The following is a 24,883-nucleotide window of genomic DNA, read 5'->3' on the forward strand; positions in this document are numbered from 1 at the left end:
CTCACGGTCCGTAAGTTCAAGCCCCGCATCAGGCTCTGGGCTGATGGCTCGGAGCCTGGAGCCTGTTTCCGATTCTGTGTCTCCCTCTCTCTCTGCCCCTCCCCCGTTCATGCTCTGTCTCTCTCTGTCCCAAAAATAAATAAAAAACGTAAAAAAAAAATGAGCAGGGGGCACCTGGTTAGCTACGTTGGTCGACCTTCTTACTCTTGATTTTGGCTCAGGTCATGATCCCAAGATTGTGGGATCAAGCCCCACATCAGAGCCCACGCTGAGTGCGGAGCCTGCTTGGGATTCTCTCCCTCTTGCCCTCTCCTCCACTCATGTTCGCTCTTAAAAAAAAATCTTTTTAAAGAGCAGAGGATCTGAATAGACATTTTTCCAAAAAAGACATACAGATGACCAAGAGACACATGGAAAGATGTTCGACATCAATCATCATCAGGGAAATACATATGAAAACTACAATGAGGGATGGCTGGGGGCTCAATTAAGTGTCTGACTTTGGCTCAGGTCATGATCTCACTGTTTGTGAGTTCAAGCCCCACGGTGGACTGTGTGCTGACAGCTCAGAGCCTGGAGCCCGCTTCAGATTCTGTGTCTCCCCCTCTCTCTGCCCCTCCCCTGCTCACACTCCGTGTCTCGCTCTCTCTCAAAAATAAACAAACATTAAAAAAAAACTTTTAAACTACAATGAGATACCATCTTACACCTGCCATAATAGCTAAAATAAAAAAGCACAAGTAACAAAAGGTATTGGTGAGGATTTAAAGAAAAAAGAACACTTGTGCACACTATTGGTGGGAAGACAAGTTGGTATGGCCACCGTGGAAAACGGTATGGAGGTTCCTCAAACAGTTGAAAGCAGAAAGATCAAATGATCCGGTAATTTCACTCTTGGGTATTTACCCAAAGAAAAGGAAAACACTAATTCAAAAACATATACACTCTCTCTGTTTTTGCAGAATTATTTGTAATAGTCAAGATATGATAGCAACCAAATATCCATCGACAGGTGACTGGATAAAGATGTGGTGTGTGTGTATGTGTGTGTGTGTGTGTGTGTGTATGTACACACATAATATACACACACATAGATATACATATATATATTCACACACACACACACACACGTGTGTGTGTTATGACTCTTAGCCATAAAAAGAATGGAATCTTGCCATTTGCAACAACATGGATGGGCCTAGAAGGTATCACGCTAAGTGAAATAAGTCAGAGGAAGACAAATACCATATGATTTCACTTCTATGTGAAATTTAAGAAACAACACAGGAAAAGGGAGACAAAAAAAATTTAACAGACTCTTAACGACAGAGAACAAACTAAACTTGTGGTTGCCAGGGGTGGGGGGAGGGAGGGTTGGTCGGGAGGATGAGTGAAACAGATGAAGGGGAAAAGTGCTCTTTGACATCCCTGATGTTCCCTATGTATAACTTAGCCAAGTAAGTATTTGCAAGGAACATCATAGTTCTAAGTTTTTAATCTTTTCTTCCCATGAGGGAAGGTAAGACTGATCTGAAAATTCCAAAGTGATTCTTCCAAGTGAAACAACCCATCTTTGTCAACTCCTAACCCAGCTGTTGGCCAAAGGTGACATTCTGTGCAGTGACCTGGTGTTCCCAGAATGCAGAACACCTGTGGCAGGATTCGATGCTGACACCCTCAGGATCGCATCCTGCCAGCTCTAGGTTCTGTTTCTCCAATTACACGGAGCGGTTTTCCAGTCTAGTCAGTCCGGAACGTGTATTTGAATGAAGACCAGTCCTCAGCGATCAGGCCAGCTACTGACCTTTTCATCCAACTTTCCACATTATCCCACCCAATGCCACCAGATTCATTGTCGTGGCACACGACGAACAGATTTTGTATTCCCTCTCAAAGCCTCCGTGATTGCCCACCACGTAGAGAAAAAGATCAAACTCCTTACCGTGGAATTTAAGACCCATACAATATAAACTCAACCTTTTTTTGATCCACTAGTCCCCTTCACATAGAATTACTCTCTTATACATGCAATTCATTTGCATAAATCGATGCCTCTACTAACAGAAGTGTATCCACTTCTATTAAATATTCTCTTCCTCTCTTCTCATAGTTGCACAGACAAATTCTACATGCTGTACCTAAATGCCGCCCCCATAGAGACTTCCACGGATTCCCTCTGGCTGCGAATAATCACTTGCACCCTTAAGTGTGATGCTCCGAGTGTCCCCTTCTTAAGACCTTTTTCTTTTAACCCTGCCCTATCTACTTCAGAACATAAGCTTTCTGAGAGCAGAGGGCTCTGACCGCCCACCTCCCTTTACTCTCTTGCAATATTACCTGATAGGTTACTAAATGCTCACAATAAATCAATACATACAGTCACAGCCACTCTATATTCTGCTTTGCTCCTCATTGGAACAGAAGTCTTTTCCCTCTGTGGTCTCAGAGGAGGTGGAATTTATCGAGCACTCCCTGTTATCACTGATTCCATTCCTCAGTGGAAAACTACCTGACTGAACAATTTCCCTGAATGTACACCCAGGGCCATCTGAGGGCTAGGGAGGTGTGTTTCCCCAGCAGCTGTCAGGACGGTGCATTGTGGACTGAATTAGGAAAGCCAGAACCCCGCGAAGACGAGGGTCACATATTCTGCTACAACACATCGGTACATTTCATTGCATTTTCGGTCACAGAAATAACGTTTTATGTCGTCATTGTCAGATTAAATGAAATCATAATAATTCACCGATAGGAAACTAACATTCACATTAAATGACAACCCTATTTGTATATTACAGAGTAAGAAACAAGCACCCTGGGGCAGCAAGACAGAGTTTGAGATAAATAAGAACACTATGGGAACAAATTATTCTAGTTACCAGGGGATCTGGCTGTTTACTACCTCGCCATCCAACCTGTGACTCAGCCATCATGAATCATATTATTTGTGCACATGTGCAAGCCTCACTTTCTCTGCCAGAGCTCTGCAGTTTGTCACCTGTGAGATGCAGAGCAGACTCAGCCACCCTCGGCACAACGGTGTTTTCTACTGAACTGCAACCCAGGAAAGCTTAAAAACCCTACCTGGCGCATTGCTTCCTTCTCTTCTCATTTGAGGAAATGACACTTCAATGAAAAATACGCGCCTACTGCCTCTTTTATTTTTTAGCCGTCTGAGATTACTCTTCCCCCGAACATCTGCTCTCCAACAATCACTTTGTGAAGTAGGTGGTTTTGTCCCCATTATACAGATGAAAAACGGCTCGGAGAGCCTATTATGTAGCTCAGGGACCTGTGTCGCTCCCTTGCCTAGCTTGCTTCCATACAGGAATGTCTCTGCACTGGCAAAGTCACTTAGAAGGATGTTTAGACAAGCAAAATAGCATATTGGAAGTAGATACAAAATTGGGGCGCCTGGGCGGCTCAGGAGTTTAAGTGTTCACCTTCAGCTCAGGTCACGATCTCACGGTTCGCGAGTTTGAGCCCCGCGTCGGGCTCTGTGCTCGGTGCAGAGACTGCTTCAGATCCTCTGTCTCTCCCTCTCTCTCTCCCTCTCTCTCTCAAAAATAAACATTAAAAAAAAGTAGGTACAAGATAGAAATAAAAAATCAAATAAAAGGAAGACAGTGAAAATGAGTTTGGAACATGAATACAAAAACCTGAACCGTGAAGACATTTGCTGCACATAGCCACAAGGAAACACCTAGTTCTACCACAACTTCTGAGCATCTTGCCTGTTTCCAAATCTAGGGAGGCTACTACTAGTTTGAATAGCACGTATCCTACTGTCCCCTCCTTTCCCGGCCTCTGGCCAGGCTCAGGGACAAGCCTAACCTGGGAACAAACTTCAGAAGCCCTATCCTATCTTCGGGTGACTCAGCCAGCCTCCCCTCCGCCCGGGATGTACGTTGTATCTACAGTGGACGTTGTATCCCGGCCTTGACCATGGCAGACACTCATGGGACCCTAAGTGAGACACGTGGACTTACGCTCAGCAGTCCCACTAAGGACTGAGTCCTGTCTGGAACCCGATGGGTAGTGCCTATCTCCCTCCTCCACATGTCCACTTTTCAGTTGCCAAGCTGGACGTCATGTTGCCTTCTTCTGTAATCCCTATGCCCTGATTTGGGTTATTAGCCAAGATGCTTTGCCACACACTTTGGGTGCTAGTCTTTTAGTACACAGTAAGTATGCTCCATCTAGATCTGTTTGGGTCCCTTTTACCATTTTTGCATCCATACTCCCTTTAGCGTCCTTCTGCTTCCAACAGCTGATACCCATCTCATGAAGGCCTGTCCTCAAGATTTTGTAGCCCCACATGCCCACACCGAGAAGAGCCAGAGTGCCTAGGAATTTCTATTCCCCCTATCCTGGGCAGCCTTCCGGTCAACCTGATCTGCCGTTCTTTGGGGTATGGTTTCCTTGTGGTATGACTTCTTTGTGGTCTAGCTTACACTCCAGAATTACTCCATGGGATCAGGGTAAGAACTACCCTCTGTAAGTAAGACTTTACTTGCTTTCCTTCACTCCTCGCCCCGACTACCTTACTGGTTTCCTCTAGAAGCACTTCCTTCGTGAATCACTTGTATATGCATCCTTTCTTGGGTTCTGCTTCTAGGGAATCTAACCAAAGGTACCCCACTTCCTCCATACTTGGATTGTCACCTATTACCTTCTTGACATGGAATAGGATAAGTCCAGTGTCCCCTGGCACTGACCTTCCCAAGTAGACAGGTTAAGTTGCAAATCAAGGTTATTTCCAAGCTGCTGCAGGGATCTGGTAAGCCAGAAGACGCAAGAGAGGTTCCTAACCCACAGCTTGGGCTCTTCTCTTTTAATAGGAGAAGTAATGGGCCTTACACGGTCACACTAATCTCCATGCAAGCAGCGGGCTCTTCCTCATTAGGGATGCTGAGCTTTTCACCAAATGTTATTAGTAGCGGACGTGTGCTATTGACTCTGCTATTTGAAATTTGTTCTTGGGACACTGATTTACTACCCGTCAATCTACTGCTCTATATTCATAATAAGATACTTGAATTTTCTTATTACTTCCCTTTAACGCTCCCAAGACATTCAGGAAAAGAAAGGAAAAGATTTCATTGTCCTGCCAAGGGGCGGGATTCCCAACGAATGGTAACACTTTAATTTTCACAAACACTTGTGCCCTGTGACAGTGAAGTTATGAAACTCAGGGCTTAGAGGAGCAATGGTTCCCATCAGACGTGAGAAAAAGGAGATTCGAAAAGCAATACTTGACCAAGGCCACCCAGAAAAGCAGTGACGAGGCAAAGAGGAAGGGCATCTCAAAGCTATGTGACATTCAGCTAAGCAGAACTTCCTCGGGGATGTAATGACGACTTGTGCAAGCGTCGCCTTTCTCTAAACCTTCCACAGATGGAAACCGGATTAATCTTTTCCTCTCCTGTGGCCCCACAACCCACCGCTTGAGCTGTTGGGAGCAACTGATTACAAGACATACGGTTTCCGATGTTCACCTGAGCTCTTTAAGGGCTGCCGCTGCCTAATCTCCTGAATTCTAGTGTCGAAACAGTGAGCCATTCCTACAGCGATGGCCTAAAACTTTTTACATTAACTAAAACCTAATAAGGTGCTACCCTTGTCATCAAAATATCGCAGACCAAGGAAGGAAGGGGCAAAATGAAAGAGATTAAATAACTGAGTCTAAAGGACATAGGAAGAAAAGGATGTTCTCCCTTTAGGCGTTCTCTCCTTTCTCTTCATGTGATTAGACACATCCACATTAGAAAAGGGATATGGTGCCTAAAAGGTTAGGGGTTTCCTTGAGCATCACTGTAATACGATAACTTACCACGAGTTAAATCACTTTCTCAGTGTATATTTCACTGCATGAAAAAAGAAACTGCTTACTTTTTCACAGAGAGATTGCTCTCATGGACAACTCATGGCTGTCCATCTCAGGATGCCTGTGGGCATAATGGGATAATTATACCTGGAAGGGGACAATCAGGGAGGGCAAGAACGCATGCCCATTAACACGCTTATGCATTGCTAAGGATGGCCCTGGGATCATGGGAAAAGGCAGGCAGGCAAGGCAGGCAGAAAGTAGCATTAAAAATAGGTCCATACAAATGGATGAGCTCCACCGACACAACGGTGAGCAAAAGTAGAGACAGAAGGGAAAAAGGGGTGTTTCTGGGCCTTTTCTCTGGCAGGCAACCCCAGGAGCTTCAATCTTAGCCTCAACCTTGAACTCTTTGAAAGGCTTCCATTGGGATGATGATTCTTTACATTATTCTGGAGTTTGAGAAGATAGCTGTCCCAAGAGAAGGAAAGGAACTTCTCTTAGCCAGCAGTCAACAGCACTCTTCTCTACTAAATGTTCCAAATTGAGATAACAATGGGGCAGAACCTAATGCCCTGGAGGGTAAGGCCACTGGAGAATCACTGTGCTATGCTGGAAATTTCTGATGATCACTTCTTCTTGACGGGTTTTCCTTGAACTCCTCTTCCTCAAACGACAGCGGTAAGAGTCAGGCACTGTTCTAACATATTTCATCAAATCTTTCTCAGCCTGAGTTCTTCCTTCTAATATGTCACTCCTTTTTATCCTTTGATTCATATTATTCCTTTTGTGTTCCTGACTCCATTCACTTTCCTGATGCAAAGCTTTTCTGTCTACATCTTACTCTGTTCCCTGGCAACCTGGGTTCCTTAACTTTCCTGTTCTTCCCCCTTGGTCACCGCCCTCCAGATCCGACACAACCCTCTTCTTAGATCCTCAGTACCTCCATCTTGAGACACTCCCACAAGCTGCTGGAGAAGCTTTGAATTACTTTCTCAGTCCACCACAGTGCTCACCGGCTCAGTCTGCCGTAATAGAATGCCACACATTGGGTGGCTTAAATAACTGAAACATGTTTCCTCACACTTCTGGAGGCTGGAAGTCCAAGATCACGGTGCCATCATGGTTCAGCTTTGCACGCAGTAGGCGAGATCATCATCCAAGATGCGGCAGAACCATCTTGATTTTCCCTGAGCAACATATCCTAGTGACGACAATTATTTCTTTTTTTCTGGCAAACAACGTATTTCCAATAGCGAGGATCAGAGCTCTCTAGCAACTCCATGGTCTTCTGTTGTTACACTCTCATCACAGAATTCTAGAACCCCGAAAGTTTCAGGTGAGAGGAAACGTCCAAACTTCAGGGCCTTGTAGGCCTCCTTCATTATTTTTGCCTTAGCCATGTCACTATTATGTATGCCATAATTGTCTTTAAATTGATTAATTCTTGAATCAATTGATTTTAAAAGAAAATAACTATATTATTAATCCAAACGAAAAACCAGCATCCCATCCCCTATATACAATGGGAAAACCAATCACAAGAAAAAACAATGTTATTAAATTCTGAGTCCAGCCACCTACAAAAGGTTTTGAACCTGAGGACCAATTTCTCGTTCTTTAAAGAAAAAGAGACGAGCCATTGCTAGCTGGATGCTCAAGACTACCAGATATTCGCCTTGCTGTAATCAGAAAGACCAAAGGGTCTCCTTTGTGATATAATATAATATAATATAATATAATATAATATAATATAAATATAATCTGCTCCCCCCAATACAATGCCATTAAGGGCATGTACACCAAGTGCCTCAACCATCACTTGTCCCTATTTTTAAAAGTTTTTTTTAATATGTTTATTTGTTTTTGAGAGACAGAGTGCAAGTGAGGGAGAGGTAGAGAGAGAGGGAGACACAGAATCCAAAGTAGGCTCCACGCTCTGAGCTGTCAGCACAGGGCCCGTGGCGGGGCTCGAACTCACCAACCCCTAGATCATGACCTGAGCCAAAGTCAGACGCTTAACCGACTAAGCCATCCAGGGGTCTCATCACTTGTCTCAATTTAATGCATTACTTCACTTACTAACTGTGTGTATTTCAGTTTCCTTACCTGTAAAATGAGTTTTATATGAAACGAGTTGATAAGTAGTACAAAGGCTCTTTTATAGGCTTATCCCTATTATTAGTGTTTTAGTGTTATTACCATTACCGTTTTCACAATTAACCTCCAAATACGTATTACGTGCAAGGCACACCTTACATATGACAAAACATCCTGGATTCATGTCTCAATATTTAAGAAACAACGAGCCAGACCAACTTCTATTTTAAAGATTAAGTAGCTCAGGGGCGCCTGGGTGGCGCAGTCGGTTAAGCGTCCGACTTCAGCCAGGTCACGGTCTCGCGGTCCGTGAGTTCGAGCCCCGCGTCAGGCTCTGGGCTGACGGCTCGGAGCCTGGAGCCTGTTTCCGATTCTGTGTCTCCCTCTCTCTCTGCCCCTCCCCTGTTCATGCTCTGTCTCTCTCTGTCCCAAAAATAAATAAACGTTGAAAAAAAAAATTAAAAAAAAAAAAAAAAGATTAAGTAGCTCAGATCCAGAGGAAGGGAGAGTTTGCGCAAGGCCATACGGCTACGGCTTTCATTAAGCTTACAGAATTCACGTGAAGAGAGAATAAGGTGTGATGCATTTGGCCAAACAAGCTCCAGCTTAATGTTAACATGTGCTATCACCTTGTGTCTTCCACAATATCTATGTTGAAATGGGAAAATGTGTGGACTAGGGGAATGGGCTGGGGAGTGTTCCAACGCGTGGCATGGTCCTTCCTTCTGCTCTCTGTCTGCTTCCTTGCTCGGCGAGGCCTCCCCTGCCACTTTCAACACCTTGCGGTGGCGCTTTGGTGACCGAACTTGACAGAGCGCACTCTTCGCTGACATGATCATCTAGCATTGTCGGCGGACCCTGCCGTTAGCATCTCACCCATCACAAGATGCGCCCCAGAGTCTCCCAGACAGTGCAGAAGGTAGGGAACTCTCACATCCCCAAGCAGTTCAACACTGAAGGAGACACAAGAGTTCACTGACTAAAGCCAAATGGTGTCTTTGCCAGTTTGGGCTGCTATAACAGAAGACCCTTATCTGGGTAGTGTATAAATACCATCACACCAGGGATTAGGATTTCAACATATGGGTTTTTAAGGAACACAAATATTCAGCCTATAGCAAATGGTCTGGCTACCCACTGTTTAAGAAAAAAAAAAAAAAACTTCCAAATTAATCTGGAATTCTGAACAAGGGAATATCAATGACCAAAGAGACAGGAAAAACCAGACACATGCCTAGTATCCTTGGCTCTGAGTGGGGGTGATGATGCCTAGAACTCCAGGCGGCTGAAACCATGCTCTAATAAGGACATGGGATTAGGGGATGCTCACGTCCACTCTGGCTCCTGTTCAACACCTTTGAGTCTGTACAACTGGTCCAAAATGATTTATGTGCCATCCCTACAGAAAAGGATCTTCTGTCCTTCACTTCACTGGATTAAAGCAAAGAGGGTAAGAGGCGCAGGGAGAAGAAAACTGAATGTGTTCCACCGAGAATGCATAAATACGAGAGAGAAAACATGGTCAATTTCCCAGAAACTATTAATGGCTGCCTTCTCTGTACTACCGAACTAGGCAGCAGGGGGATGGGAACGTGGTGAGGCTAGATGCCAGCCTCTGAGCTATACGGACTAACTGAAAAGCTGTTACTTCATTAAATGTTAATCTGACGAGGGGGGGTGGATAAGACAGGCCTGCAAGAGATTTATACACAGTATATCACACGGTGTGGATTTGCACATCTAATTCCAACACCTGAATGCCACAGATGTCTTTGAGATTCTAATGCAATCTCTGATCCCTCTTTCCAGAAATACACGCAGGTGCACAATAACAACACGCATTTGCGATCAGAGCCTAACGGAAGCCCAGATCTAGAACCTTTGCCCCGTAGGAAGAGAGGCATGTTTGGACTCAGAAGCTGAAATCCCTTTTCACTTGAATATTCCTGGTAGAAATTAGCTGGCAAGAATGGCGTGTATAAATAGACGATCACACCAGAGACCTAAAAATACTGACTCTGTAACAGGGACTAGAAGCAAATTAAGAGTTAAAATAGACAAAGAAGAAAAGGGGTAAATTGAACACATTCATAAAGTTGAACAGGCAGTCATAAAAAATGTGAAAAGTCGTTTATGAAAATATGGAGGGACTCAGCGATGTGCGGAAGAATATTTCTGACCCTATCTATAAAAGGAAAAACATGTTTTGTGAATATGTCATATTTATGCCTATCTGTTGGATTTGCAGAAGAAATTTATCCAAGGATACACCAAAAAAAATTTGCAGCAGTTACTACAGAAGAGGAGGAGGGGATAGAACACTTAGATTTTGCACCTTTTTCACATGGTTTGAATTTTTTTCAAGAGGGTGCTGTATCTGAGACAAGGACATTGTCATTACCCCAGATACACGTGGAATCCAAATGTGCCTAAGCCACTGCAACACCAACAACTGTGCAATTTAGGAATGTCGTATACTTTGAGGACTTTGAGTTTTCCCAGAAGCAGACTCTGAGCCAAGGATTTGGGAGCAAGGGCTTTATTAAGAAAGTGCCTCCCGGAGAACTCAGCAAGACAGTAGGGGAGTCAGGTAGGGAAGAGGAATAAGTCAAGCCAGGAGGTGACTGCAGACAAACTCTGAGACTCAGCCTGATCAACAGTGAGCTCTGGAGTGTGAACCACACCTCAGAGTGCCTTCCGTGGAGGCAAAAGAGCTGGGGTTTTGCCCTTCCTTACCAGTCACTGGCAGGCTATATGGGGTGCCTGTGGTCTGGGGGTGGGGGGGTTCAGGGGATATCAACTCCTAGATGCCTCCAGTTCCCTGGGCAATAAAATGACTCCAACGACCCAGGGCAATCATCCACAGGCTGGACGGCTGCAAAGCACACAAAAGCTGGGAGCACGTACCCGGAGAATATAAAAAAGATCTGAGAGGAGCTGGATGGGTAGATGAGACACCGACCACAGCCCTACCTTCAACAGATTGTAGCTTCCATGCTTTCAACAGATATTTATTGATAGTCTAGAACTGGACTGCCCAACACGTAACCACTAGCCACATGAGGCCATTGATCATTTGAAAAGTGGCTACCCCAGAAAGAGATACGCTGGTAAGTGCAAAATACGGGAGGATTCTGAAGACTCAGGAAAAACAAAAAAAGAGGGCCCCACATCTAATAACCTTTGTATCCCGGTTACATGTTAAATACATTATTTTATTTATAATAAGTTCTCAAAATTAGGTTCACCTGTTTCCCTTTACTTTTTTCATGTGGCTTCTGGAAACTTTTAAATTGCATGCGTGGTTCATATTGAATTTCTACGCAGCAGAGTTTGGCCAGAACGTGTGTGATACTGTGTTGGGTGCTGGGGATACTTCAGTGGCCGGGGGTAACTGGGTCTTTGCCTTCATGATGTTCACAGCCCAGTGGTTGCAACAGACAGGGATACTATGGCAGCATTTGTTTTAAATAGGACGATGGAAATAACAGTATAGACGACTGGCAGGGGAATTACATCACAGAGGCTCATCAGGAAAAATGCAGCTAAAGAAATGTCTCTTGAAGACTGGGACAGGGGGTGAACTATGGGGATATCCTGGATGGGGTGCAAGAAAGGGGTGTTGAAATCTCTGAGGGTATTCCCGGCCACAGGGGCATCAGGGGGTAGGGAAAAGCATCAGTGAATTGCTTAGCTGTACAGTTATTATTAGCGTCAAAGGTCTTACGACCACTGGAGTAGTAACGAGAATCTAAAATCATAAAATCCCCCTGGTCCACAGACCACTAACTTGGCACACACAATTGACCTCTGCAAAAAAAATAAAATAAAATAAAATAAAATAAATAAAAAATCAGATTTTGAGAGCTGACCGAGAAAGCATTTTGTTTTCCTTTCCTGAATAGCATTCACGCTTTTGCATCAGCCAAGAATGTTCAAACTACTTGCAAAACTGGTTTAAGTACAGGAGACAGAACCCCTCTGCTCATGTTAAGGTGGAAAAAAGATGCAAATTACTGGAACAGGTTTTCAACACAATCATGACAGCCTGTTTATTTTCCACTCGGTGAACTGGAAGGGATATTTATTACCTTCTCACCGAAAACATGTAAGAATTTTTAGGGGAAAAGATCGTTGAAGTGATTGTCTTCCCGGTTTTCTATCTGAGATGGAGGCAGAACAAGATGCTTTTTAATTTTTTTTTAATTTTTTTAATGTTTATTTATTTTTGAGAGAGAGCGCACGTGCACAAGCAGGAGGGGGGCAGAAGGAGAGGGAGCCACAGAATCCAAAGCAGGCCCCAGGTTCTGAGCTGTCAGCACTGAGCCCCAGGGGGGTCCCGAACTCACGCGAGATCACGCGAGATCACGTGAGATCATGACCTGAGCCGAGGTCGGACGCTTAACCGACTGAGCCACCCAGGCGCCCCTGAAATTTCTAATACTAAGGTCATTAAGGCATATTCCTTACTACATAAAAATCTGCCCCAAGAAATGGAATTTGGGCATGGTCTATTTTTGATAGTGTGTAGATATTTAATGTAAAATTGTTAAAGTTGAGTCTTCTTAAAACATCTTTTTTTAGTACTCTCTATACGCGTCATAGAGCTCACACTCATGACCTCGAGATCAAGGGTCGCATGCTCCACGGCCCAAGCAGCCAGGTGCCCCTGACTCTTGTTAAAATAGCCTCAGTTTCGTCACACTGTTTTATCCAGTGGAATGCTAACGTGTCCCCAAGTATGTTTTTTTAAATCTACCTTAGTTCATATTCCAGTAGAAATGCGTACAAATAAAAAAAAAAAATAATTGGTTTAAAATTCCAATTCATGCTCTTAAAAATTGCCATAACTTCTGAGCCAGTATTTTGTGGCGGTTCAAACTGAAATTTGCAGATGGGGGAAAATTCTTCAAAATTTATACTTCTTTCTAAATAAGAGAGGGTCAAGCAGAATTGTTTTTATCACAGGAAAGTTTATAGGGATCTGACACATTTAAAGATGATTTCAGAGATAACAGATATTTATTAATATAGAGTCTATTTTATAATAGATGTTTATTGGATCAAAACAATAAATGTTTACTGGATCAAAGTCCATTGTTACTTACCGTAACTATCTATACATGAGTCCCTCTGGGTGGTCCATGAAGTTCACAGGAAGCTAGGGAAGGATGCTCTGTGACCCAGTCTGGTGATGAGTGCCCCAGGAGAGATGCCTCTAGAATGCCGGAGGACAAAGTCTGAAACACTGACTCTATCTGAAAGAAGAGAATCAGAGAAGTCTTCAGGAGGAGGTGATACTTGACCTGGACTGTGAAGAAAGAGAAAGGCTTTCACTCCTGGAAGACAGGATATTCTGAGGAAAGCCACAGGAGTGTGAAACCATCCAGAAGCGTTACTAAATATTAAATTTAGAGCATGGTAGGAAGTTATATGTGTCTGGAAGCATTACAATACATAAGGTGGCTCTGGACCAAAACGCCGTGGGGAAGAGTTTAAACCCCAGCCTTTACTTTTTCTTCTTTTTCTTTTCCAAATGTGTGCACACAACTTTTGGTGCGTGTTCTCCAATTCTTCTGGAAAAGGAGCAAATATGTAACAACGCTTCGCTTTTTAGCTTCTCCGATCGCCCGCCTCAGCCTCAGTAATTTACAAACTTGGTGTTATCTTTGTTCTCTCTGCTTTTCATTAGGATGGTTATTGATTTATGAGCAGTCTTAATGTGGCTCTTTTGGGCATCCTGAATCACTCGGACAGCAGCTCTGTAAATAGATCGATCTCTGCCTTTAAAATTTGATGTCTCCTGTCCTAACAAACCATTATTTTGGCTACACTCGGAGGAATTCTTCACCCTTGGCCAAGCATCACTAAATCAGTCTCTGAAGGGCTGAGGTAATATTATTCTTATTATGTCAAGTGGAAGTAATCCAGCATGCTGGACCTCATTAAAGGTCACTTGTTTACTGAGTAGCTCTGCGGTCCAGTAAACAATGGGGTGGGATATTCACCAGCCTTGAATAACCGTGCTAATATCACCTGAATTTAAGAAGAGGACAAGAGTCCTGACCACCATCCCCAGAAATCACCATGACTTGACCTCCCAGCAACCTAGGCTAGGCAATGGTTTGCATATATAAATTAAGGTCAGCGCGCTTTCAGAAGGAGGCGGGACCCGAGGCCCCGCTCTGAATTTCCTTCTCCTTGTGGTGACCGCGTCCTGCTAACAAACACGTGCCTTTTACATCTGCTTGTTTCTTAGACAAGAGGCTGGCGTGGTGGAAATGGAAATGATCCTACAGCCCAAAGACCTTGATTCCATTCTTCGCACCTCTACCTCACTAGCTGCTATGGCATTAGGCAGAAGGGCAGTTTGTTCTGAAATGTTTCTCCTCTCTATAAAACAGGGGGCAGGGGCGCCTGGGTGGCTCAATCAGTGAAGTGTCTGACTTCAGCTCAGGTCACGATGTCATGGTACGTGAGTTCGAGCCCCACGTCGGGTTCTGTGCTGACAGCATGGAGCCTGCTTGAGATTCTCTGTCTCCCTCTCTCTCTTATCCTCCCCGCTTCTCTCTCCAAACAAAAAATAACAACTTAAAAAAAAAGGGGGGCGGGGCACCTGGGTGGCTCAGTCGGTTGAACGTCCGACTTCGGCTCGGGTCATGATCTCACGGTTCATGAGTTCAAGCCCCGCGTCGGGCTCTGTGCTGACAGTTCAGAGCCTGGAGCCTGCTTCAGATTCTGTGTCTCCCTCTCTCTCTCTCTGCCCCTCCCTTGCTCATGCACTGTCTCTCCCTCTCAAAAATAAACATTAAAAAAACAAACAGGGGGCAATATTTTCTACCTTAGGGATCATTGCAAAGGATGAGGCAATACGTGTAACAGTTATTTGTAAATCATGCAGCTGTTTATAAAGGTAAGATCTTGCCACTGTTCGTTAGCCCTCCGATTCCAAAAGGATTGTGAATAATACACAATTATGCAGATGCTACCATGCTAAGATTGCCATCAATTAAGGCTGTCGACACGTTCAAGGAATTTGGAGCGTGCTGCTTCTGTGAATTACGTTCGTGGCCCCCAGTAGAAGAATAGGCAGGTAAAAAACCAGGGGCATTCTCCCAGGTCAAAGCACTCTCTCACCTGTTCTCGGCCATGTGGAAACGGATACTCAACCTCATCAGGTACAGATAAATGCCAAGGAATGCAATATTCCTGTACTGTTCAATGGATTGCAATCTCTTTGAGCTTAGCCCATTTCTGCTTCTCTCATGGGAGCCAGGCTACACAGAGAAAGGTGAAAGTTCTGGCTCATGTCCCCATGGAGAGTTTCACAGAGGCAAGAGCAAACTTTCATAGGCGGAAATTCTTGGGTTGCCCACTAATGGCTATAACTGGGCACAACCTCTGATTCTTGGGTTTATATTTGGAAGCTTAAACGCTTGCACACAGAAGCCACATTCTGCATTGGCCAATCACAAAAAAAGTGATGTTATTTTCATCTCTGCATACTTGACTCCTTTCTGTTTACTACTGGGTGTTATTTATGTGGCTTCCCTCAAGCCTCAAAATCTAAATATTGAACCATGAATCTTAAGAAAGATTCTGTGAGTGTCATTCGAGAAGGAACAGTCGACATTAAGACCTTGTGGGTCTTAAGAGTCGGCCTTGTGCGTTTCCGAACCTGATGGCTTGCAGGGGCTCACGTTGTACCTGGCTGGTGTTTATCTCATACAGTCTAGTTAGAAGCTGGAAGTTGCTTTCAGTAAGTGCTGGCCTTGGTCAGTCACTGCAGCTTATGACTGCTTTGTACTGCGAAGAACGGTTAAAGCAGAACTTGGGTATAAACAACCCACTCAGGTGATAAGCAAGTTCCCACAGGGCTGCCTGGGAAGGGTCTCAGGACGCAGCTGCTGCTACTCGAACCAGAGTCACAGAGGAGTTGGAGGCGGTATTAGACTATTTTAGGCATTTACGAGCCTGACAATATTAGCTGCTCTCAAGCTGCCAGGCACCCTGTACTTAGGACGACAGGCGGCGAGGGCTGGAGTTTAAGGGACTTGCCCATGGGTTCAAAGAAACTGCCCACCATGTGTATTCGAGGTGACTCTGAACTTGCATTTTACTTAGTTCTAAGAATGCCTTTGGACTTCAGCCACCCACGCTGAGATTTCACCCATTGAAAGGTCAGTTTTATTTTAAAAAACAAATAAAAATAAATGAGGGTGATGATAAAGACAACGTGGCACCTTCTTGGGATAAGAGCAAGAGACATTTTAAGGAAATTCTTGCAGGCAAAAAAGATCCTGAATGATTGTAAAAGGCCATGCTTGAAACCCTAACATCAAAAAATTAAGCAGTAACAAATCCTTCAGAAATTATTCTTTAGTCTTATGATGAAAGAAAGATAAATCAATTAACCTAGAAGGAAAAAAAAAGACAGGTTTTAAAAGGGTAAATAAAACAAAGTTTAAAATTTTATAATCTAGACAGATCTGAAGGGGAAAATTAAGATATTAAAGGCCATGATAGATGGAAATAATACAGAAAAGATGTGCCCAAGTTAACAACTCTGGAAGAGTGAATTAGGAGAAAAGGGAGCTGTTCTAGCTGTGAAGAGGTTTCAAACAGTGACCAGGGCCGACTGGAATGGCATGGAAGAGAGAGACAAATAACCAGAGTGGACTGAAGGGCCTCCATCAGAGAGAATCAGGATCTGAGATCCTAAGAAGACGGGGCCTCAAAAAGCTGCTGATGGAAGGACCACAGCAGAAGTAACTTGGGGACCTCACATGAAAGATTGGGGCAGCTCCCCCACGTGGCTTTAGGAACTCTGAACGGGCCTGAGAGGACAAAATCTGGAAGATGAGCGCAAAATCCAAAACACATAAGGTTAAGCGTCAAAGCGGCACAGTCATGGGAGGTGTCGATACTGTGCCCTCGGGTACACTCCTATCCGCAAAAGCCTCCCCGAACCAGACGAAAGCAATCAAACCAGACGAAATGCCCCCCCCCACTGCCATGTTTCTACCCTAGGATTAAACCAGAAATACAGCAACGTTCTAGACCGCATCGGGTTTTGCTTTTATTGTAACCAAAACGTATTTCTAGCCTCACAGAAGAAAAAGATCTACCTTCTCGTTATGAAAACAATGCCACAGTTCAGACAGTAAAAGTCCACTTGTCCCTAAAAGAAAATAAAAAGAACAGTCCTCTAAGTGACGGTCTGTGATCACAAAACCAGCAAATAGGCCCTCTTTAAAAGGAATCGGGATCAGAGCAAGCAGTATCGACCTGTTCAGAAAAACAACTTGATTGGGGCTTTAAGGAAACACAGAATGAACATGTGTAGGGAACAAAAGCACAGCTAACATCAGCAAAGCTCTTCCTAAGGTGAAGGATTTGCCAGTTCATTTTGGGATCGAAATCACGTAACGTCAGCCATCTTTTAGAGAAAGCCAAATTCATCCACACACCACAGGAAAGGCAGGAAGGCCCTCCCCCTCGTCACCTTCACTTCCTGTTCTGTACTTCTCTTACAGGTGTCCTGAAGTGATTCTTCTCTGGCTGAACCTACAAAGTCATTCATTCACTTATCCATCAAGTGCTACTGGGCACGTCCACAGCCCCCCTCCTAGGCCGCGTGAATAGGGCCTACTCCCGGAACCTGCTGAGGGAGGGGGCAAGTGAACAAGGGATTAGGACAGGTCCCTCGGGAGTGCATCCACAGATAGGACGCTCCTGGCAACCGAATCAGTTGGGCTGCAGCCAGAGTCACAATTTCTGCCAAACGCTAGAAGTGCTCCTTTAGTCTTTCCAGCAATCCCCAAGCGCTGAGTGCCGGCTACTATGGCTGTTCCCCGGGAGATGTGTGAGTGGGATAGGTGTCCCCACGAAACAGGCAGTCGATATTAATGGGAAGGAACTGTTTCCTTTTTGGTTTGTCCCTCTGTTCGGTCCTTTGCAAAAATGGCAATGATTGACTTCTGGCAGACCGCACCCACGATCTACGGGAACCTGCGGGGAGAATCTGGTATCTCCTTTTCAGCTCACAACCTCTGGGGAACATATTCCAGAAGGGGAAGTGGGAAGTATCGTACAGACAGGAGGGACTCCTGGGCCTACACAAATCCAAGCCAGCAGGCCCGGCACTGGGTTTTGCCGTGTGCGCCCTGTCCAAGTCAGCGCTGATGTTTCCTTGCTTGTGACATCAGCCCCGAACTGCCTACCCTGACCTGCCCCTCACACGTTCCTGTCTTTGGACCTTCCCGCTCTCTCTCAGTGCGCTTGCCTCAGCCTTCATCACACCTGACCCCATGCACTGCTCTCTGGGTCCTTCCTTCGATGCTCCTCCTTGGCCACGCCCCTCTCTTGGGCAAACCCTCTGGGGGGCTCCGGCCTCTCAGTCTCGCCTCTACGGCAATGATGAGAAACCGGGGGAGCAGCACGGTTGAACAGCCGGAATGGACTTCCTCTTCCTACGGACATAACTTGCAAAATAAATAACTTCGGAAGGACCCAACTACTTTTTTTCCAGGTCGGAAATCACCCACAGTGCCGTAAGATTCTGAAGTGCTTTCCCAAACCAAAATAGCTGATGAGCACAAATGCATGGGAACCGTACATCTGATGCTTTCTTCACAGATATATTTGGACCATCAAATGCTACCCATCCTTGCAAAAGAAAAAAGTCTGTAAATTAGAGTGCAGACAAGGCACTGGTTACCTCATATCCGAAGATTTATAGGATACGATATGTTGGCAATAATTTTTGAGAGCTTCTGTTTATTATTGATACAAAGAAACACCTCTGTTTATCCTAGACATCCCTCCACGTGGTGGTAATGCAGTTGCTTGACGAGGCCATATGTGTACATTGGAGGCAGCATCCCTGCCATAGAGACATCAGCTACGGAGTCAGAATAACCTACGTTCGATGTCTTCATCTTGGCCCCTTGGGCAAGATACTGTCCCCATTATAACCGCGGGCTGTGAGGACCTACCTGACAAAACTGTTGAAAGAGAGTGCAAAATGGCTCAGAGCCATCAACAAATACTACCTAAGTATGGCTGCAGGTAGGCTGTGTAGTTCAAAAATTTGGTTTTATGCAACCGCATGCACCTACTTTCAAAGAAATATTCAATGAGACTATCTGAAGCAAGCGTCGGGCCAGCATGAACCCCTGGACGCGGACTGTTTGGGGCAGGAGGACCAAACAAGGGGGACCAGGATGAAACAAAAGAACAGAGAGGCCTGGACCAGAAACAAGAGAATATATCCCTAGTGACACCTTGCTAAGGGTTGAGGCCCTAACGTAATGTAAAAGGAAGTCACGTTATATGCTTAAGTTTCTGTGTATAGCCCAGCTATATACCTATAGACACAGGTATGTATCAACACCTCTGCCGTCTTCATAAAATCCTCGGTTTTGTTAAAATTTTTTAAATGTTTTATTTATTTTTGAGACAGAGAGAGACAGAGCATGAGCAGGGGAGGGGCAGAGAGAGGGGGAGACACAGAATCTGAAGCAGGCTCCAGGCTCTGAGCCGTCAGCACAGAGCCCGATGTGGGGCCCGAACTCACGGACCGTGAGATCATGACCTGAGCTGAAGTCGGATGCTCAACCGACTGAGCCCCCCGGTCACCCCAAAATCCTCCTTTTAAAGCCGCTCCTTTAAACCACTGAACTCGGATCCTTTCTTTCTCAACAGTCACTGCACCCATAATTATACATTTGTTTGCTAGTTTATTACCTGTTTTCCTCGCTAGGTTGTAATGATAGGAACCACGGCCATGTCATTCAGCAATGTAGATCCAGCATCTAGAATACGTAAAACACCGGATAAATATCACATAAGTAAATAAATGACTATCTAAAGCACGACAAAGATTTTGATTTGGTAATTAAACACAGGGAGAAAGAAAATGCACACATTTTCTAAGCAGCCTTCCCCTGAAACAAACACCAGGGGTATTTTGTCTGCAGGACTAACACATCCATGGGAGTGAATATTGTTAACCGATTTGACGAACTTCATTGGCAGGGTCAGACTGACATGATACTCAATGAAAACCCCTCAGGATGAGCTGTATAGAGACACTGATATTTAAGCCCCAGTGTCCCTCCCCCTATAATAAAGTCCTGGTGGGCTTTATTTTAATATTTCCCTTTTGGCTACGTTGCAAACTCCATCCTAACCTCTGGCCCTTATTTGCTGGCACATTAACCTTTTCGGTCTAAGTAATGATTGTCAATTTCTGGGAAGAAAGATCTCCAGGATAAAAAACAGAAGCTTGATTTACACTGAGTGGTTACCATGGACTTTGAACCTTGGGCTCATCTACATACCAACAGTGTATGATCATGAACAATTACCTTCTCTAAGTCATAATTTCCACATCTGTAAGATGACTGTAAAATCAGTACAACTTCATAGAAATGTCATGAAGAATAAATTAAAAAGTGCTTGTAAAGCACTTTTAACCTGATACTGGTATGTGTAATAAATATTAGCTACGTGTTACTGACTGTTCCCTATAATTCTGATCCCATGCAATCCAAGTTGAATGTAGCATTCTTCTTTAAAATTTTATCTTAATATTCAATCATCAAGCATTTATTGAGGAACTACTATGTGCCAAGCACAGTCTAAGATGTAGGAAGATACTGTTCACTAGGACATGGTTATAACACTTTCCAAAGGAGTCTAGTTCGTATTACGTGAATTAATAAACTTGGCAATGAAGAGTAACAGGTGACTCTCTTTCAAAGCTGAGATCCCATGAAGCTATTTCAGATTAGGAAGCATTTTAATTAGACTTTAATGGATTTGCAGATTATTTCATCTCACCTTTCTAAACCAAGGCACTTCCAAAACGTGTGACGTGTTTACATTTCGCTACTAAATTTGGCATATCAGTCTATAAAAAGAAATCTTTTTTTTTAGTGGAGTCTAATTATTTCACCTTGCAGTCTTTTATGTGGGTGATTTTTTTCATCGTTTTGAACATTTTGCCTTTGTTGTTTACATAGACTTTTAGATTTTTACTATACAGAAAGCAAAATAGAAAAACACAAGGAAATAAAAGGAGTAAACAACCTTAGAATATCTACTTGCCTACTTATTTTCTGGTTTGAGGAGCAAAGCATACTGGGTAAACAGAAATCAATAATGCCATTGTCTTCCATTTTTCACTCTGAGACAAACATACATCGAGTCTCTACCACGCACCAGGCACCGTGCCAATACTTGACGAGGACAAATGACTCCTCTCCCCAAAAAGGCAGTGGAGAGAACAGCTAAGACAGCAGCTTCTGGAATCAGACTGTGAGGAATTACCTAGTCGGCAGCTGACTGTGACTTGAGAGAGCTCTCCACGGAGGCCAGCCATGGACTTGGATATCGGGCGAACCTGAGTTCAAATTCCAGAATTTCCACTCCTAGCCTGTCTGACCTTGAAGAAGCATTTAGTATCGTATGTACGCCTTAGTTTTCTCACCTTTAACCAAGGACCCAAGAATCTTATTTTGAAAGTTGTAAGGATAAATTGTGATAAAAATCTGTACCATATTTAGCCCAACGCTGAGGCCGTGTAGAGTAAAGACTATACTCATTCCTTCACGTATCCATGCCTTTTCCTTTCCATACACTTCTGGAATCAAAAGGGATAGCTGGGACAAAAAAAAATTCAACCTCACTCAAAAATTCGGGATAAATACTGGTATGCATCGCTCTTTTGAATGGACAAAATGCATTCATTGCTGTGAGTAAAAACTATAGACACAAGCTAAGTCTTTGCAGCCAAAATCTCTGGAAACCATGCCAGTAACCTGGGAGTCTATCAGCACCATGGATTTAATGACTCAAGAAATCAAAAGAATGGTAAGTTTTCCAAATGGCATGTAGCTCTTGCTGAAGCAAGAGTTGAATAATAGTTTCAACCAGATCGAATTGTTCACCATCTGTTCATGGAAAGATAAAACCCATCTTCCTGTATAATAGATCAACAAGCATTTAAAGCAAAAGGGATTGTCTCAAATTTCAGCATCAAATGGATATGTTTACGTGACCAGAAATTGCACGCAGGGAACAAATAAAAAGAGATCAGTCAGTAAAACAGGGCAGTATAAACTTTAAAATGTCTTTCCGAATCTCTCAGAAACATTCCATTTGTGTCTCGCAGAACAGTATAAAGCAACAGTGAAAAACATATTTAATAGAGTTCCAGATAATTCAAGGAAATTTTGTCATTTTAAGCCTCCAACCTACAAAGTGCTATTTTTATCCCTTCCCATCTTCCAAATCATTTCCAGTCTTAATGACTTTTGTACTTCACATAAAGGATGGAATTTCTGTATAATATTTTATACAAAATTAAATAATCAACTTATATTTAGAAACAGTAGAGATGCTTCTGTCTTCCTGTCCTCCCTGAAACCAAGGAAACAGGAAAATAGAGGGCAGAAAATAAAATTAGGTCTTTGATAAGCTAAAATTCAGCCCTGCCTCTGAACTCTTCCATGAGGAACGACTTTATAATGCCATAAACATTGGATCTGGGAAAGTCAAAGCCCAGAGGAGGAAGCGTGGACTAGATTTGGCAAAGGAAGCAAAGCTTCCCCAAAGCTCCCGAGGTGGGGGGTTGGGGGGGGGGGGATCCTCTCTGCTACTACATATTGACAAGGCAGAAAGATGACGTAGGTATATGAGACATGTGCCGTGTATTGATGTGTGAAGGAAGGAAGGAGAGAAGTGAGGAAGCATAAACAGTGGGTGTCAAACAGTTCTACAAGTGCTTTCGAAAAATAAACACCATGTCACTACTCAAAAATACCTCTGGCACATGGGCTTACCATATGAAAAGCCAGGAAGCCTTTCTCTGAGCTCAAGGCAAGTGAACTATTTATATCAAGAACAGCACACTATGAAATTTGATGGTAAACAGATCATAAAGTTATTTAAATTAAAAAAAAAAAAGCGTGGCCTCAATGCAATGAGATCTCAAAGAGGAAATGCAAGGATTCAACATAGAGATGATTAGGCAAAGGAATACCATTAAAAGTAAAAGGGTAGGAGCTATTAGCTGCAGGGATGGCAAAATCATTTTTTACAACTTCCGAACGTCCCCAGAGAAACAGATAAAGCGACTCTAAGGCAAAAGACAAGACTCAGAGAATCCAAAGAAATCTACAACTAGTTGAATTAGCAGGTGAATTTAGCAAAATCATTGGATACAAGAGCAACATACCGAATCAATTTTATACATAAAGAAGAAATTAGGAAATGAAATTCAACAAATGATATAATCCAATATAATTAAAAACACATCAGATACCTAGACACCAATATAACAGATGTACAATATCATTACACTGAACACCACCAAGCATTTCTTAGAGGGATTAAAGACCATCTAAACAAACAGAGGACTATATACATTCATGGATACGAAGACTCATGTTACAAAGATGTCAATCATCCTCAAGTTGATCTAGAGTCTCTAAGAAGTCCCGGTCAAAATCTCAGCAGGTTAATTTTAGTTGACAAGCTGACTCTAATATAATTATATAAAAATGCACATTACCCAAAGTATCTATGACAATCTTAAAGATGAAGTCCTAAGAGTAAGTTAGAGGATTTACACAGTCGTACATCAGGACTTGCTCCAAAGATGCAATAATTAAGATACTGTGATGTCAGTACAAAGACAGACAAAAAGATTGGTGGAACAGAATATTCTAGCGGCAAATATATGAACATTTGATGTAAGTAAAAGAAGTTACTGCAGAACGGTGAAGGAAACGTAGTCTTTTCCCAAAAGAAACCCCCAAAAATGGTGCTGAGTCAATTACATATCCGTATGAAAAACACGAATTTTGACACCATTGATGGACATAAAAATCAATGCCAGAGAGATCTGTATACGAACAGTAAAATAATAATGGTTTCAGAAGAAAATTTTGAGAATAGATACATGACTTTGGGATAGATGAAGTCTTCTTGAACATGAAACAAGCAGCACTTACCAAAAAGGGAAAAAACTGAAAATTAGGTCACATTAAAATTGAGAAGGTTTGTTCAGTAAACTATTCCACGAAGAGATCGGAAAGGCAACCCAAAGAATGGAAGAAGATATTTAGACTAGACATATTCATAAAAGGACTCACAGATACGCTGCCATCAGGAAGATAAAAGGTCCACAATCCAGAAAAGGTAAAAGACGTGAATGGACACTTACAGGAGGATATCCAAACTACCAAGAAGAGTATGAAATGGTGATCAATTAGTCACAAGAAAATGCAAATCAAAACTACAATTTTAGGGGCACCTGGGTGGCTCAGTTGGTTAAGTGTCCAACTTTGGCTCAGGTCATGATCTCGGAGTTCATGAGTTCAAGCCCCACATCGGGCTCTGTGCTGACAGCTCGGAGCCTGGAACCTGCTTTCAGATTCTGTGTCTCCCTCTCTCTCTTTCTCTCTCAAAAATAAACATGAAAAAAAGTTAAAACTACAATTTTATACCACTCGATACCCATTTGATTTATATCAAAAATTCCAAGGGTTGACAATACTACAGCATGTCTGTCTTTGTACTGACATCACAGTATCTTAATTACTGCAGTACGGGTCAGACTGCAAATGGCACAATCACATTGGAAAATTGTCACTATGTACTAAAGATACGGCTATCCCGAGATCCTGAATTCAATTTCTATTTTTATAGAAAATCACCATTATTCACCAAAACATATGCTAGGATGTTATTGAAAATAGCCTCAAACATGTTAAATGATCCCAATGTTATCAACAGAATGATAAAACAATGATATAATCCCACAAACACATACTATATAGCAATGGCAGTGAAACAAAATAGTGCCACGTGCACATGGAGAAACCTCATCAACATAATCTTGAATGCAAATAGGCATTCAAGACAATGTGACTCCATTTATGCAAA

General features: G+C 43.2%; 1 long non-coding RNA gene across 1 annotated transcript in view; it reads right to left on the bottom strand.

The window, feature by feature from the left end:
* Positions 1-13,041: 13,041 nt before the first annotated feature.
* Positions 13,042-24,883, bottom strand: part of LOC125175406 (uncharacterized) — a 34,629-nt gene continuing 22,787 nt past the window's right edge. Inside the window, exons 2-3 of the long non-coding RNA XR_007155781.1 lie at positions 19,676-19,743; positions 13,042-13,185 (exon numbers count right to left, since the gene is read on the bottom strand). This is a non-coding gene — a long non-coding RNA (uncharacterized LOC125175406). The remainder of the gene's footprint in view (positions 13,186-19,675; positions 19,744-24,883) is intronic.

This window comes from Prionailurus viverrinus, chromosome C2, assembly GCF_022837055.1.
Source record: "Prionailurus viverrinus isolate Anna chromosome C2, UM_Priviv_1.0, whole genome shotgun sequence".
Taxonomy (NCBI): domain Eukaryota; kingdom Metazoa; phylum Chordata; class Mammalia; order Carnivora; family Felidae; genus Prionailurus; species Prionailurus viverrinus.